This window comes from Bacillus rossius, chromosome 6 (assembly GCF_032445375.1).
Source record: "Bacillus rossius redtenbacheri isolate Brsri chromosome 6, Brsri_v3, whole genome shotgun sequence".
Classification (NCBI taxonomy): domain Eukaryota; kingdom Metazoa; phylum Arthropoda; class Insecta; order Phasmatodea; family Bacillidae; genus Bacillus; species Bacillus rossius.
In genome coordinates, this window is record NC_086334.1 from 18,368,714 (window position 1) to 18,383,117 (window position 14,404).

The following is a 14,404-nucleotide window of genomic DNA, read 5'->3' on the forward strand; positions in this document are numbered from 1 at the left end:
TCGCACTTATTATCCTGCGTCACCAACACATGTACATCCCTGACGAGGCGGGCCTTCTTTGACCTCATTCTCTCTCATACACTATTCGTGCACAGAAAAATAATACTTTCACCAAAGTTTCCTTTGGAAACCAGTTGCCAAGAAATAGTTTGAAATACTACATGGAAGATACTGTAACTTTGTAAATGGTCATACTGAGTATTCCTCACGAAAATTGGAGTATAATTTTATATTTTAATTGATGTTTCATTCAAGCAGATTTTTTTTGGAACATGGAAAAGAATCGAATATTCAATCTTTGGATTTGTTTTTATTGATATGCTTATTAACGTGCACAGTTAACACTAGAAAGCTAACGAGGAAACGGTTTACAAATAACGTTATGCTTTATATTGTCCCAGTGCCTCCAATAGTTAAACTATCGGGGAAAGCATCCGAACCCAGTGTTACTGCCAACTCTTAATTTTGTAGTGGTACAGCTGTTTTTTTTGTAACTGTACAAATCTACAGGTATATGTAATTTTCACAAATTTACAAAAAAATATATATATTACGGCGTGTAAAGTTAAAGGGACGTCTTGGACATAATATAAACGACAGGCTTATTACTGGCTTGCGACAGCCACACGTAGCGCGACTCGTCTGTGGAGACGTGATGAAAGTGTGCGCTGACGCCGAAGCACGGTCCTCTAATCAACTGTTTACTGCTCAGAGCAGAAAGTTCCGACGACCAGCCTTCGTGCTGGATGCCTGTTTCACAGTCCACTAACACGCTCTCAAACTCGCAAAGTGTCGTTTCGTTAAGGTTATAGCCTAGAAGTAGCCAGGAGGTGGCATGTTGTCCAGAAGGAGGAAAAAAAGGAAAACCTTTCGATAGTGATAAATTTAGATACGGAAATATCTCGCTTTAATTTAGTCGCAAGTTATAATGCAAACCTTCACACACTCGCACTGTGTTCATTATTGGACCACAGTTATTTGGACACACCCCTTTACGACCGTGAACCAACGATGTCCAGCTAGGAGTGAAGTAAGTGAATCAGGTAGTGCATATTAACAAGGCTAAAAATGCTCTCGCTAAGAAATCAATCAGTAGGAAAGTAAACATGGGTTGAGCACACCTGTGACTTTAAATTCTACCCTGATGCCAGGCGAATTTGCGAAATTTCCGGATCCGTAGTATTAGAATTTAATAATTTCGGGAAAAAAATAAAGGAATAGTCGGGGTTTCATAATATACGGGATTATAATGAAAATACACGCTGTTCAAGATACGCAAGGACTGGGAGAATTCGTGGGTTCAATAAACTGTGTGTGTACACACACACACACACACACACACACACTGCACGTTCCCCTTGCATAATCGTGTAAAAGTCGGTTGGCTACTGACTTGTGACATGGTCTGCCCGTGTTTTGACTTTTTTTTATTGCTGAGGGATTTTCATTCGCTCAAAGTCCTCCAGATGATCTATGAGCCAATACTTGTAGCAGCTCAAAGGAAATGAATCAGCGAATTATCCCGGTCTCTATTTATTCATATATAGGTGCTTCATGACTGATGAGATTACTTATAAAATTAATGAAATAATTATTGATTCATGATTAGTAGAGACCGGAAAATCTCGCGGGTTCATTTAGCTTTTGCTATAGGCTGGACGACTCTGGGCCATTGAGAAACCGTCAACGAAAGAAGAATCGGATCACAGACAAACCATGTACGTAATCAATGAACTGTATGCGTATAAAAGAGGACAGTGTAGGTCATGAAGGTCATCGAAACCGCGAATTTTTTTTTTCCCAGTGCATGATGGTAAGCTAGTCCGGCGCTACAGTATATACGTGTGTTAAGTTTATCGTGTTACGGCAGTGTTCTGGATGTTCGCCAAGGCACCTCATCTTGAGCAGAGCGACCCCGACTCGCGGCCTCGCGAGTTGTTTTCCCTCCGCCCCTGTCCGCGGTACCTTTTGGGGGCGCGCGGACAGCAGTTGCTCGTGTAAACTGCGAGCATATGGAGCGCCTCCCCCCTCCATGCTTTCACCTTCCTTTTCCCGTGTTCGCGGCCCGTAAATTTCGACCACCACCACACCCCCCCCCCCCCCCCCCCCCCGCGGGAAAACGGATCGCTGCAACAGGGGTCTGAACTGTCCTGCGCGTTATGCGGCATTTATTTTGTTGAGGGTTTTCCATTGGCTTAGAGTCCTCCAGATCAAGCATGAGCCAGTAGCAGAAGCAACACAAAAGGTGCAAGAACTTAAATCTTAGCCTACCACAAATTAATTAGAGAATTTCACAGGCAGGATTCGAGAACATTCGTACTTAGGATGTTACCATAATTATGGGGACAGCAATGATGACCGAAACGTCTACTGAAACATTCGCCTTGGAAGCGGCTGAATCCCACAAGCCAAGAAACTTAAATATTGCAAGAAGTCGTTTCCAAAATAGTTGGAATGCACTATACATATTTAGGTACAACAATCAACTTTCTGCAACTCTATAAGGGTGGTGGTATTCCAAGATGTTCGGGTAAGGTAGCGAATAAGCGATTGCCTTGTTGGGATACGACCGTGACCTAACTCGCGGGCCGTATTCCAGAACGTGTCCAAACCGAATCCCAACAAGGGAACAAACGGTGTCCTGTGCGAGGCTAGAAACTAGTTTCAACGCACTAGCGGACGTTTCGCAACCGTCGATACAAATGTTGCGGCAAAATACTAGAGATAGCAGCATCATCGCACAGAAATTGACTCGCCTTTCTAATTTTTCAAGTACTTTTTAAGTTGAGTTTATTTCTTGTTATTACCATTAAAGTGCACAAAACGCAATCCAGGATAGTGTCTTCATCATAAAGCTTCATTTGGCACACCAACAACACGCATGGTACGCCCCCCGATGTTCACAGAATTGTCTACATAACGAGTTGTTAAATGTTGCCAGACGCGGGTGCGCCTTATGGACGAAAATCAACGGAAAAAAGTGAGCTCTGCGCATGCGCGGAAGTTCTGGGGAAACAAATAGGTCACGAATAGGACACCAAAATCCGTTCCCTAAAAATAATAAAGGACTGGCCGTGTGCGTCGGGAATACGGATTACGTAGGGACACCTGTATTTCGCGATTTCATTTCATGTCAAGGTATTTCACAAAACACTGTAGCTTTTTCTAAGAGTCATGGCAAATTGTGAGGGTGCAGCAGTACGGTGACCACATTCTCATTGGCCCCGTCAAGAGCGGGACGACACCTCTCCTCGACCTCAGCCAATAACCACAGGAGAAAAGCTACAGTATTTTGTGAAATACCTTGACACGAAATGTATTCGCGAAATATAGGTGTCCCTACGGATTAGTGTACAGGTGTAGCATATATTCAACACCTGAACCCTTATTTTTTTTGTCGGTATTGGAATGCCGGTCTAGTTGTAACGCCGCGCCGTGAAGAAATGACGGGTAAAACGTGTTCCGACGTGTCCGCGCGGCATGGAGTGTTTCCGCAGCCCCGGGAAGTGGTGTGCTGGGCGCCTCCAGGCGAGGAGACCTAGGCCCGAGGAATAGCCGTCACACGCGCGCCCTAGGTCGCCCGTGCCTGGGTTGTTTGCAGAAGCCCGCGTGTTTGTGTTCGCTCACCGCCGCGATACCTCCGCCCTATCTCCCCGCCAGTGTTGCCAGGCGTAGCACACAAAATTCGGGTACACTTACCTCAAAATTCGAGTACTTACGGGTACGAGAATTTCTTATTTCGGGTATAATTCCGGTACACACACACACACACACACACACACAAAAAGATTAAAACATAAATAAATAGCCATCTTCTTAAACAAAAAAAATTTCATATATGACACAATCTCATAGAAAACTTTTATAGTTTCAAGGCCCTTGTGAAGAATATTAAAACGTGTGGTTTTGGCAGAACGAGGTGGAAGGGGTAGATTAGGTCTCAAATAAAAAAAAGGATAATTTAGAATTCAGGAACAAATAACTTCGATAATATTATAGTTTTTAGTTACCAGTTCAATTATATTATATGATAAAAAGTAAATTAAAATGAATATAAGATCTTTAAAAGCATTACCTATATATATAACTTTTCCTGGTACAGTGAAGAGTGTTTCACACCCAACTACCCCTCGTTTTTTAAACAATACCAGACCCTCTTAACGCATGGCTATGCTACTGCTTCTTTTTATGAGTATTACTGGTGAACAAATGGGCATATAATTTTTTTAAGATTGGTTTGTAATATCAGTTGATATGTACTATTTTTGAGAATACTGTACCTTGGTATCAAGCTTTCCGAATGATTGAATGCTTTGTGAGAGAATAGTACCGTCAATTTTTGTAGTATTAAGACTGCTCTCTCACTTACATTACCTCTGTGTAGTTCTTGACCGTGTGTTTACACTCCGTAATTTTGTAGCATAAACAGGATAAAATTTGGTTTTTTAAGTGTGTGTTTTCTTGTAGTTGACATCGCTTTAAACACCAAATTTTTTATTGGGGTTAAATTGTAATTATGTACATAACTGTTTATATATACACTCGTAAATCGTGGTTTTAGAAGTGCGACAGACTTTCGCAAAAAAAAATTACACAAATTTTTATATGACACGTGTGTTTAACGATTTATAGAAAGTTCAGGGATTATTTGTGGGAAATTCAGTCATCAAAAGAGAAATCGTCTCCAGCAGTGACATGTAGTTGGTTTGATGTCTGTGGTTGCAGGTCTGCATAAACATTTGCATTTGTCGATTAAGTGAAATAAATATAAATATATAAATAGCCAAATAACTCGGACGTTACATACGTTTACCAGGCAATTTCAATTGAAAAAAGACTCATTGAATAATTTAATTCATGTAAACCATGCACAATTAAAAACGCAGGAGTAGTAATACCTACATAAAAACAAGTAACTCAATCAAGTGGTTCTACACACGAAAATATTTCATATTCACTATTAGTTTACCTGTAAATCCCCAATATATTCCAAGTATGTTGGGTCAAACTTAACTCTAGAGTTATCTCACAAAAATTAGCTAAAAAAAGTTACTGTTATAAAACAGAAATATTTTACTAAAATAATATAGTTAGAATTTTTTACTATTGATTTTTTCGTTTTCTAAAATTCGGGTACATTTGCGTACCCGAGCAAGTCTTCTCGGGTACCAGGTACAGACACAGTATTTCGGGTATGCGTACCCGAATTCGGGTACGTCTGGCAACACTGCTCCCCGCTGAGCTCGCGCGCGATTGGCCGACACCTCAGCGTATCGCGTCCGCCTGATCCCTGTAAACTCACCTTACGATATCTTTTTTTTTTTTTGCCCACGGATGTTCGCTTTTAGCTCATGTTGTTTTTTCGTTATTTCCGCGATCCTCTTACAATCCTTTTTAAAAATAACATTGCTTTCTGGTTTTCAATTAATACAGTTCTTGTTTGTTATTGAAGAAAAAAAATTCAAGAATGCAAAAGAAACCCTGGCGAACAGATGGACCCAACGTTGAAACCAAACAGGTATTATGGGCAACACGCCGACAGCACAAACGAACACAATAAAAACGACAGCAACAATAATTTTTTAAGTTTGACTGTGTTAGTCTGTGCTAGCGTCGTCGTTTTTTCTTCTTCCATAAAACCGGTTTAGTTTCATCGTTGGGTCCATATTTTGGTTTTATGTTTTTATTTTTGCAGAGAAACCTGGAAATTTTGAAAAATAAACTTTTTTGAAACAATTTTTTTTTGCCAATCTGGAGTTTAAATTTCGTTCATGGTTTTGCTAATTGGCCTTAAATAATTTTAAATATTCTTTCTTGATAAGTCATACTCGGGTTGGTTTTTTTAAAAAATTCTAACGTTTAAACTCTGTTGAAATTGCGTCATTACGTGAGGCAATAAATATTTGAAAGTTTTTTTCTAAAACGAATTGAAATCATAAAGAAATTGATTGACCAGTACCACCTGAAATGTTACGCTGGCTACTATTTAGTTAGTTGTTGCTTTTTCCCATAATACTGGACGATGCAGGATAATGTAAGTGAAACGGGGTCGGTGCTGGGCCGCAGTCCTGGGGAAGCCTTCTTTTCACAGACGAGAGAGCCAAACACCCGATCGTGCATCTTCTTTTTTTTGTTCATTGTAAATAAATATACAACTCATGATAACTAATGGTCAATTAGGTTAAGTTAGCTACATTATAAATACTTTAAAACATTGTGAACGGTTGATTTGGTTAGGATAGTTACATTAAAGTTTCTGTGAAATCATGTAAACGGTTTCCTAGCCCTGGATAGCTACATATTAAAAAGTTATTTGCTAAGCAACCATAAAATGAATTTACAGTTTTTTTTAATGTAGATATACTTACCTAATACAACCAACCTTCCACAATGTTTTAAAGTATTTTTAATGTAGCTAACCTATCCTAATCGACCGCAAAATTTAATGCCACACCGGTTTATACAATGAGATAGAACAAAAAAAAAGCGAGCATGAACTTCGGGGAACTTCGGGTTTGGCTCTCTCGTCTGTGAAAAGAAGGCTTGCCAACGTGAGTATTCGGGTCTGTGCAATATAGAATGTACATCGTGAGTTCGCTTCGAGCCTTGGCCGAGGACGGACGCGTCAAGCGGAGCTGCGAGATTCCAGGAACAGCCTGTTTGCTCGCACACAGGCCAGGTGGTATTCCCAGGTTTTTTTCTAAGAAGTGTAAGCGTGCAAAACAACCCGGGTTGTAGCTAACCCTACAGCCTAGCCACAACCCGGCTTAATACCGGGTGCGTGGTCAGTGGGTGTTAGTGCGTTGTAGGGTGTAACTAGCGACATGACTGACCAGTTAAGTGACGAGCAGGTGATGCAGGAGTGCATCGATGTGCCCCTGCCGAGCGACGACGAACAAGAAATGTCTAGCGACGACGGCTTTACAACAGTCGTCTCAAAAAAACAAAAAACGGGAGGAAAGGACGAAAGACTGCGCCCCCCACTGACGAACCCTGCGATCGCAAGGCAGCAGGCCGAGCGACTTCGCAAGCAGCCCGTCAGAAGGGCAAACAACTCGGCCAGTCAAACGGCCGCCAACACGCCCGCAGGTTCGAGCCCTGCCCCGCCAAACCCTGCCCCTCAGGCAAAGAAAATGCAGGTGAAACCCCTGTATGTATTTGTTGATTCTGGCCACAGCTACCCGGCCATTAAAAGAGTGCTGGATGCAGCACTGCAGGAGCGCTGGTCGTGCGTCAGTCGCGGCCATGACCAGCTCATGATTCACACTGCCACCGTGGAGGAGTACCACAGGGCAGTGCGTGCACTGGAGCAGGCCGGAGTGCAACACTCTGTGCTGCTGCAACGGGACGAGATCCCGAAAAAGTTTGTGTTTTGTCGAGTGCATAGCAGCACCGACAAACAATTCATTCAGGCCGAGTTCGCCGCAATGGGTCTTCCAGTGCAGAACTTCTGGTTTCTGTACAACAGGCAGACAAGGCAGCCTATAAATAAGTTAGTCGTAGAGCTCCCGAAGGCCGTAAATCCAGAAAGGATTTACGACCTGAAGTCATTCGGAGGCCTCAGCATTCGTGTTGAGGACTATCGACACCCCAAAGGCCCCCTCCAATGTGGCAACTGTCAGAGGTTTGGCCACCCCGCAAAAGGCTGCAGAGCCTCCCCTGTGTGCCGATGGTGCAGCCAAGGGCACAAAACCGAGGTTTGCCCCCAGGGAGGTGACAGGACGAAGGCAAAGTGCGCGCGATGTGAAGGCCCGCATTGCGCCAATTACAGAGGCTGCATGGCCTACAAGAGGGAGAACTGGCGTCACCTCCCGCAACAGGAGCGGAAAGACAGAGAGCTGCAGTCCAAACGCGCATTGCGCGAAAACAAGCGAGCAACAGCCGCGGCTCAAGTCCGCCCACCCCCACAACAAGCCGGCCCCTCAGGCTACTGCCCCCAGCCCCCAAGGCAGCCGTGGCGAGCCCCGAGCTACCCCGCCCCCCCGCAATGGCAGAGCCCTAATCAATATTCAGTGCTGAGCGATAGGCATGAACTGGAGTATCCTGTCTTGGCAAACCCACCCAGGCCTAGAGGCCAGCCCCTGCCCCAGAGGCCCCCGAAGAAACACCATTCGGGGCACAAAAACGGTAAAGGCCGGGCGCAAGGTCAAGTGACGGATCAGCCAGGTACTAAGGCGCCACCCAACTCCACCCCTCCCCCCAGTGATTCCAAGAAAGTCGCGCCTGGGCAACAACAAGCCAGCCCGTTGCAGACTGACTCACCAACAGTAATGCCAACTGCTTCACCGCAGCTAAATCCCGCGGAGAAGCCAGCGATGGACGCGAGCGACTTTCTGAAGCTCGTAGGCCAATCGGATGCCCTTACACAGGACCCTAACCTGGCACACGTCCTGGAACCAATGTGCATTTTAATGGCTATTTGGTGTAATCCGTCCAAGTCAATAGAGGACAAAATAAAAGCCACCACGGGCTTCGTGACAGCATTAGCGGCCAGCTTTAATGCCGCACACCCTTAATTTAGGTTCTGCCATTAATACTACCCCCGTAGACAGTAGATTAAGTACCATCCTTTACTGGAATGCACGAGGAATTAGAAATAAAATAATCGAATTTACCGATCATTTAATTAAACATAATATTAGAATCGCGGCGATAAACGAAACACACTTAATTCCAACAGATCGTCTAACTATCTTAAATTACACTATTTATAGGCGCGACCGCGATACCAGAAGTGGAGGGGTTGCCCTACTAATCCACAGAAGTATACAACATAGTGAATTTCATTTACCTGAATTTAATAAATTAGAAGCTGTGGCAATTACTTTTAAAGTCAATAAACAACAAATTGTGCTTATTTCGATGTATGCACCACCGGGCAGGTCACTAACTGAAAACGAGCTGGACATCTTATATGGCTCAGCTCCCACATTCCTAGCAGTCGGCGATATTAATGCCAAACATAAAGACTGGAACTGTCGGAGCAATACAGCCAATGGCCTACTGCTGCAAAGACACGAGTCTAACAAAAATTATCAAGTACATGCTCCCTCAGAGCCCACTCACGATAGCGGAGTACTAAGGCACAACCCCGATATTTTAGATATTGCATTAAATAAGAGAGTTCAAACGGGATTCGAACTCAGAGTCTTTCACGAAATGTCGTCTGACCACTTTCCAGTACATCTACTATTCGATGACGTGGACACTGACATCAGTCCTCCGAGAAAAATTAAAGACTACAAGAAAGCTGACTGGAGAGGCTTTCAGACGTATTTAGTCGATAATTTGCCTGCAGCCGATGCTGCCAACTTCAAAACAAAAGATAACATAGAATCAGCAGTCACTGAACTTACAGTTAAAATTCAAACTGCAATTAACTCGTGCATCCCAGAAAAGGTGGTTAGATTTAAGCAAGATGAACTGCCGGTGTATATTAGGGATTTAATTTCTCAGAAAAATAGATTAAGGCGCGAATATACTCGACGTAGGCAGCGCGACATTAAAGCGAGAATTAATGAATTACAGAAAATAATTTCCGATGAAATAACTCTATGGAGGAGCAGCCAATGGGAGACGAAAGTCTCTCAGCTACAGGTGCAAGATGGTAGCACCTGGAGTATGACAAAGCGATTCCTTCATAAGATAGATAAAATACCTCCGCTACAAACACGCACTGGGTTCGCTTTTACACCGACAGACAAAGCACAAGCCTTCGCGAATACCCTTGAATTAGCCTTTCAACCTAATATCGAACCCTGTGACCCGCAATTTAATGCCAGAATATACAGAGACCTTACAATTAAACTTAATCAGCCTTTAACCTCAAAACCTTACTTAACTCAATCTCAGGAAGTTAAACAGGCTATCAGGCGTATGAAACCACGTAAGGCACCGGGAAACGATGGCATTCAGGCAGTAGTCCTTAAGAAACTGCCCGATGAAATTTTGGAATACCTAGCTCAATTAATAAATGGAATACTTAAACTACAGTATTTTCCATCGCAGTGGAAAGAAGCGAATGTGATAGTTTTTCATAAATCCGGAAAAGATAAGACACTGCCCCAAAATTATAGGCCCATTAGCCTGCTGAGTACATTGTCAAAAGTAGCTGAATGCATAATTCTACAGCGACTAAATACTCACATTAAAGAAAATGACGTACTGCCGGACGAACAATTTGGTTTTCGCAGCGCGCATTCAACAACGCATCAACTGGTCCGTATTACAGAACAAATAATAACTGCGTTCAATCAGAATAGCTATAATCTCGCAGCGTTTTTGGACATAGAAAAAGCCTTTGATAGAGTACTTCATGAAGGCTTAATTTATAAATTATATAAAACTGGCTTCCCCGATTGTTATATTAAATTACTGGCCTCGTATTTAGAAAATAGATCGTTTAGAGTCACGACAGAAGGAGCACAGTCCGATTTAAAAATAATTAAAGCAGGAGTCCCACAAGGCAGCATCTTGGGGCCGGTTTTATTCAATATTTATATCCACGATATGCCTAAGCCCGCACACCGATCAGTTCAGTTTGGCTGCTACGCGGACGATACGGTATTGTTTAGCAGATCTAGTATTCTAGAACTCGCAGCAGACAGATTACAAACCGCGTTAAATTCAATAGAACAGTGGTGCACAAAATGGCGAATTAAGGTAAACCCTACTAAATCAGAAGCTATAGTTTTTACGCGTAAACATCTCCCGCCACTTGAAGATAGACCACGACTAACACTTTTCAATGAGCAAATTCCTCACAAAAATGTGGTTAAATATTTAGGCGTACACATGGATAGGAAACTACTATGGCGCGATCACATAGAGGCGAAAAGAAAAACAGCTTTCACTAGGCTCATGACCCTCTACCCCGTCATGAGCAGACGTTTAGGTAGCTCTGTTAAAAACGGAATAATAATTTATAACGCACTAATAAAACCAATAATCACGTATGCAGCGCCGGTGTGGGCAACAGCAGCGGAATCTCACTTAATCAAGCTACAGAGAATTCAGAATAAGAGTATTCGTATTGCGACAGATGCGCCTGTGTATTGCCCCGTAAGGGCTATGCACAGAGAGCTCAAACTCGAACTTTTAAAACATTATTATTTCCGAACTGCGCAAAAATTCTATGATAAATGTGCCATAAGCAGAAACCCATATATTTCATCACTGGGCGAACAAGATCCAGAGTTGCATGGAAAATATAAAATGCCAAATTCAATCTTGGCTCACAGACCTCCGTAGTGTGCTGTGGCTGGCTGAGCGATCGGCCAATCAGTCTCCCGCGAGTTGAAACTTAAATTATAGACATTAACGAATAATTTGCTTATTCAAAATGGTCCGAAGCACGCAGGTGTAGGTTCGGCTCCCGGGAGTTCACTGCCTGTTGTGTTAGGGCTGACTCCCTATGTACGATGGGCATGGCCCGCCTGGCAGGCTTCACCTCCAGTGCCGGTTGTGTTTCTGAAAGACATGGGATTTTGAATTACAAGCTTGCAACAATGCCAGAATGCGAATAGGTCTTGACTTAATCACCTGTAACTTTATACACCGACAGTTCCTCTATATTTAACTAGTAGTATAGTAGTAGATATTAGAGATTTGTAAATTAGTAATAAGTCCTAGATACTAAGTAATAGTCATCAAAAATATATATTTCTAAAATAATAATAAAAAATCTAAAAAAATAAATAAAAAAAATAAAAAAAATATATATTTTTAGTTCTTATTTTAGTTTTATCTTAAGCACTGCACGTCCATCCCTGAGTTGGGTGTTTGCATATTTCGTAACGAAATGCCTAGTTTGTAAGTCATTTATCTTTTTTCTGTTTTAGTTTCTTAGTTTTTTAGGTGCTGACTGGCGGCGGAGTGAGTGGTCAGTGCAACCACTCACCACCAGGGGCGCTCGCGTCCCTGGTCACTAAATCCAGTCCTGGATAAAAAGCAAAGCGGACTACGAGTCCAAGTTCCCAACCCCCGCATGGTAGACTCTTTTCTACTCTGTCCAACGCTTCATCCAGACCATCCTCTGTCTCCTGTAAACTCCTACACGTAATGCATGCCAATTTGCATCCCGCATGAATGTGCCCAGGGTTTTCCCTGTGTCTATGCAGGTTTTACCTGGGCCCAACCTATCTCTAGTTATAGTCTAGATTTAAGAGTGAGGGGAGTTAGTCATGGCGCCAATCGCTGCCATGGCTGGCCAATCCCCTCCTAGCACATGATGCATGCGACCCTCTCCTTGCATGGCTAATCCCAGCATGACTAGGCGTATAGGCTTCGGCCTGAGACGCACCTAGGTCCCTCCCTAACCCGGACCCCTCCAAAATACACTTAGTTTTAGTTAGGTTAGGAAAAAAAAAAAATGTACATCGTAGGCTTCCCTCCCCGCGGTCCTGTCGGACGACGGAGCCGCGTGACTGCTAGAGGTGTAAAAGTAAGGAAAAAAAAACGTACCCGTATGTATTCGTTACTATAACAATCAGTACTCGTTACTTCTGATACCGCATAACATGCAACGAATCGAGTCGTATTGCGTACGCGTACAGTATGACGTCGCGTAAATAATAATAAATAGAATATATACAATTAACAATATTTGATAATTAACAGTTATTGTTAACCAAGAAACAATTAAATCTCATTAGAGCGGCTTTATTATATTATCTCTTTTGAGATAATAAAAAAAACGTTAAAATTCGCGATACTAAAAAACAAAAACGTACATATTTCTAATTTGTAAAAAATACTTTCTTTCGTTGTTTCTGTTCCAATCTCAAACTTTGTCTACACACACAATACCTTTAATAAACAGTAAAAAAAACTTGGACGACGAATTTCCAAATTATGCTTTACTTAATAAACAAACATCGTTCTTGGTAACGTAAATTCATCGAATATGCGCGCGCATGCGTGAAACGTACGAAACATGCGAGTAACGAAATGCAGCCGTGTGTAACGTTTCGTTACTCGTATATAGACGGCGCAACCCGTTACTCAGTAACGAATACATACGGTTTGCTACAGCTCTAGCTGACCGCCCTCCGCCGCGCCGGAAGGGACTCGCGGACGTGTACCGCAGCTCGTCCCGAGGGAGGACGAGTCTCCCCGATTGCCCCGCTCGTTACGCCTTCACCCGTCCTCAGCTAATCGCCCGCGCACTGGGAGCTGCCGTCATCAGTGGCAGACTGATGGTTCGCTTTAACTGCCGTCCTGCTAACAAGGATCTCGCGCCCGGTCGTCCGGGAGTTGCTCTGCTTCCGGGTTGTTGTTGTTGTTGTAGCCGCGTCCCAGGGCGAAAGGTTTTCGCAGACGGTTTCGGTTCGGCATTGCAGTCGCCGGTTAAACGTCGGGGAAACATTAAATTTTGCACGATTTACAAAACCCACTTATGAGGATTGGCGTGACCCTAGTAGGATGATACCTTGAGGATGGCGACTGCGAGGTCGACCGAAACGCCGGTGGAATCTTCACATTCGACGCGGCCACAACCCAGAAGCCAAGAAGCTTAAAAGCTTCTTGTCTGTGAGATAGTTAACTTTGGACGAGATTGATTGGTCTAGAGTGCCACCTGTGGTAGCCAGAATTTTTTGGATCAGTACATAATTTACTGCCACCTTAAAGCTGTTGCGATGTTAACAAATTATTATTTTTTTGTATTCCGAACGAAGTCAACTAATATGTAACTATATTGAATATGGTACCATGCCTAACATCGTACATAAAATTACTTTGGAGTTCAAGACACGCTTCGTACTTCAATTACTGTTGTTTGCGCTTTACTGATAAGTTGATAATAATAATTTATTTTTATTTTACGCTTGATTTAAAGTTGAAATATCAACCCAAGGGCTGGGGAAGTGGAAATCTTTCGCCTGGACTTACATAAAACCAACCGTCGTGTCTATCAGGAACAGAAACGATGAAATTGCGAATATGAGTCGCCAATAACTAAAAATCGGTAATCGCACGCTTATACATCGTCCATTAATCTGTCGGCGTTCACAATTATCTACGATGCTATAGAACGTATCATAGGTCCATTAACTGCAACGTGGAGGCCTCTACTTTTAGCCACACTCCATCGTGAGCTCTCCTACTAATTAATTTTTTTTTGGCTGTCAAAAATATTTTGTGTAAATTCCCCCTGCTAAATATTTTTTTTTGTCGCAGTACGTGTTTTGTTATGAGTCTTGGCGATGACACTTGTTGCATATAATTCCTACGAAACATTGGTTAGTGCAGTAGCGACCAATTAAAAGCAAGAAAATCGCTGTTCAACGGTTTGATAAATATAATTCAAACAAGTCAAGTTAACACAATCTCGCAAAAGTTTTGAATTGTAATTTATCATTAATATTGTTGTTGCTGAGAGAGTGGAAAAGGTGGGGGGGGGGGG

At 42.8% G+C, this 14,404-nt stretch overlaps 1 protein-coding gene across 2 annotated transcripts in view; it reads left to right on the plus strand.

Moving 5' to 3' along the window:
* LOC134532749 (monocarboxylate transporter 7) overlaps positions 1-14,404 on the plus strand; it is a 139,938-nt gene that overhangs the window by 56,025 nt on the left and 69,509 nt on the right. The gene's annotated exons all lie outside the window — the stretch shown is intronic.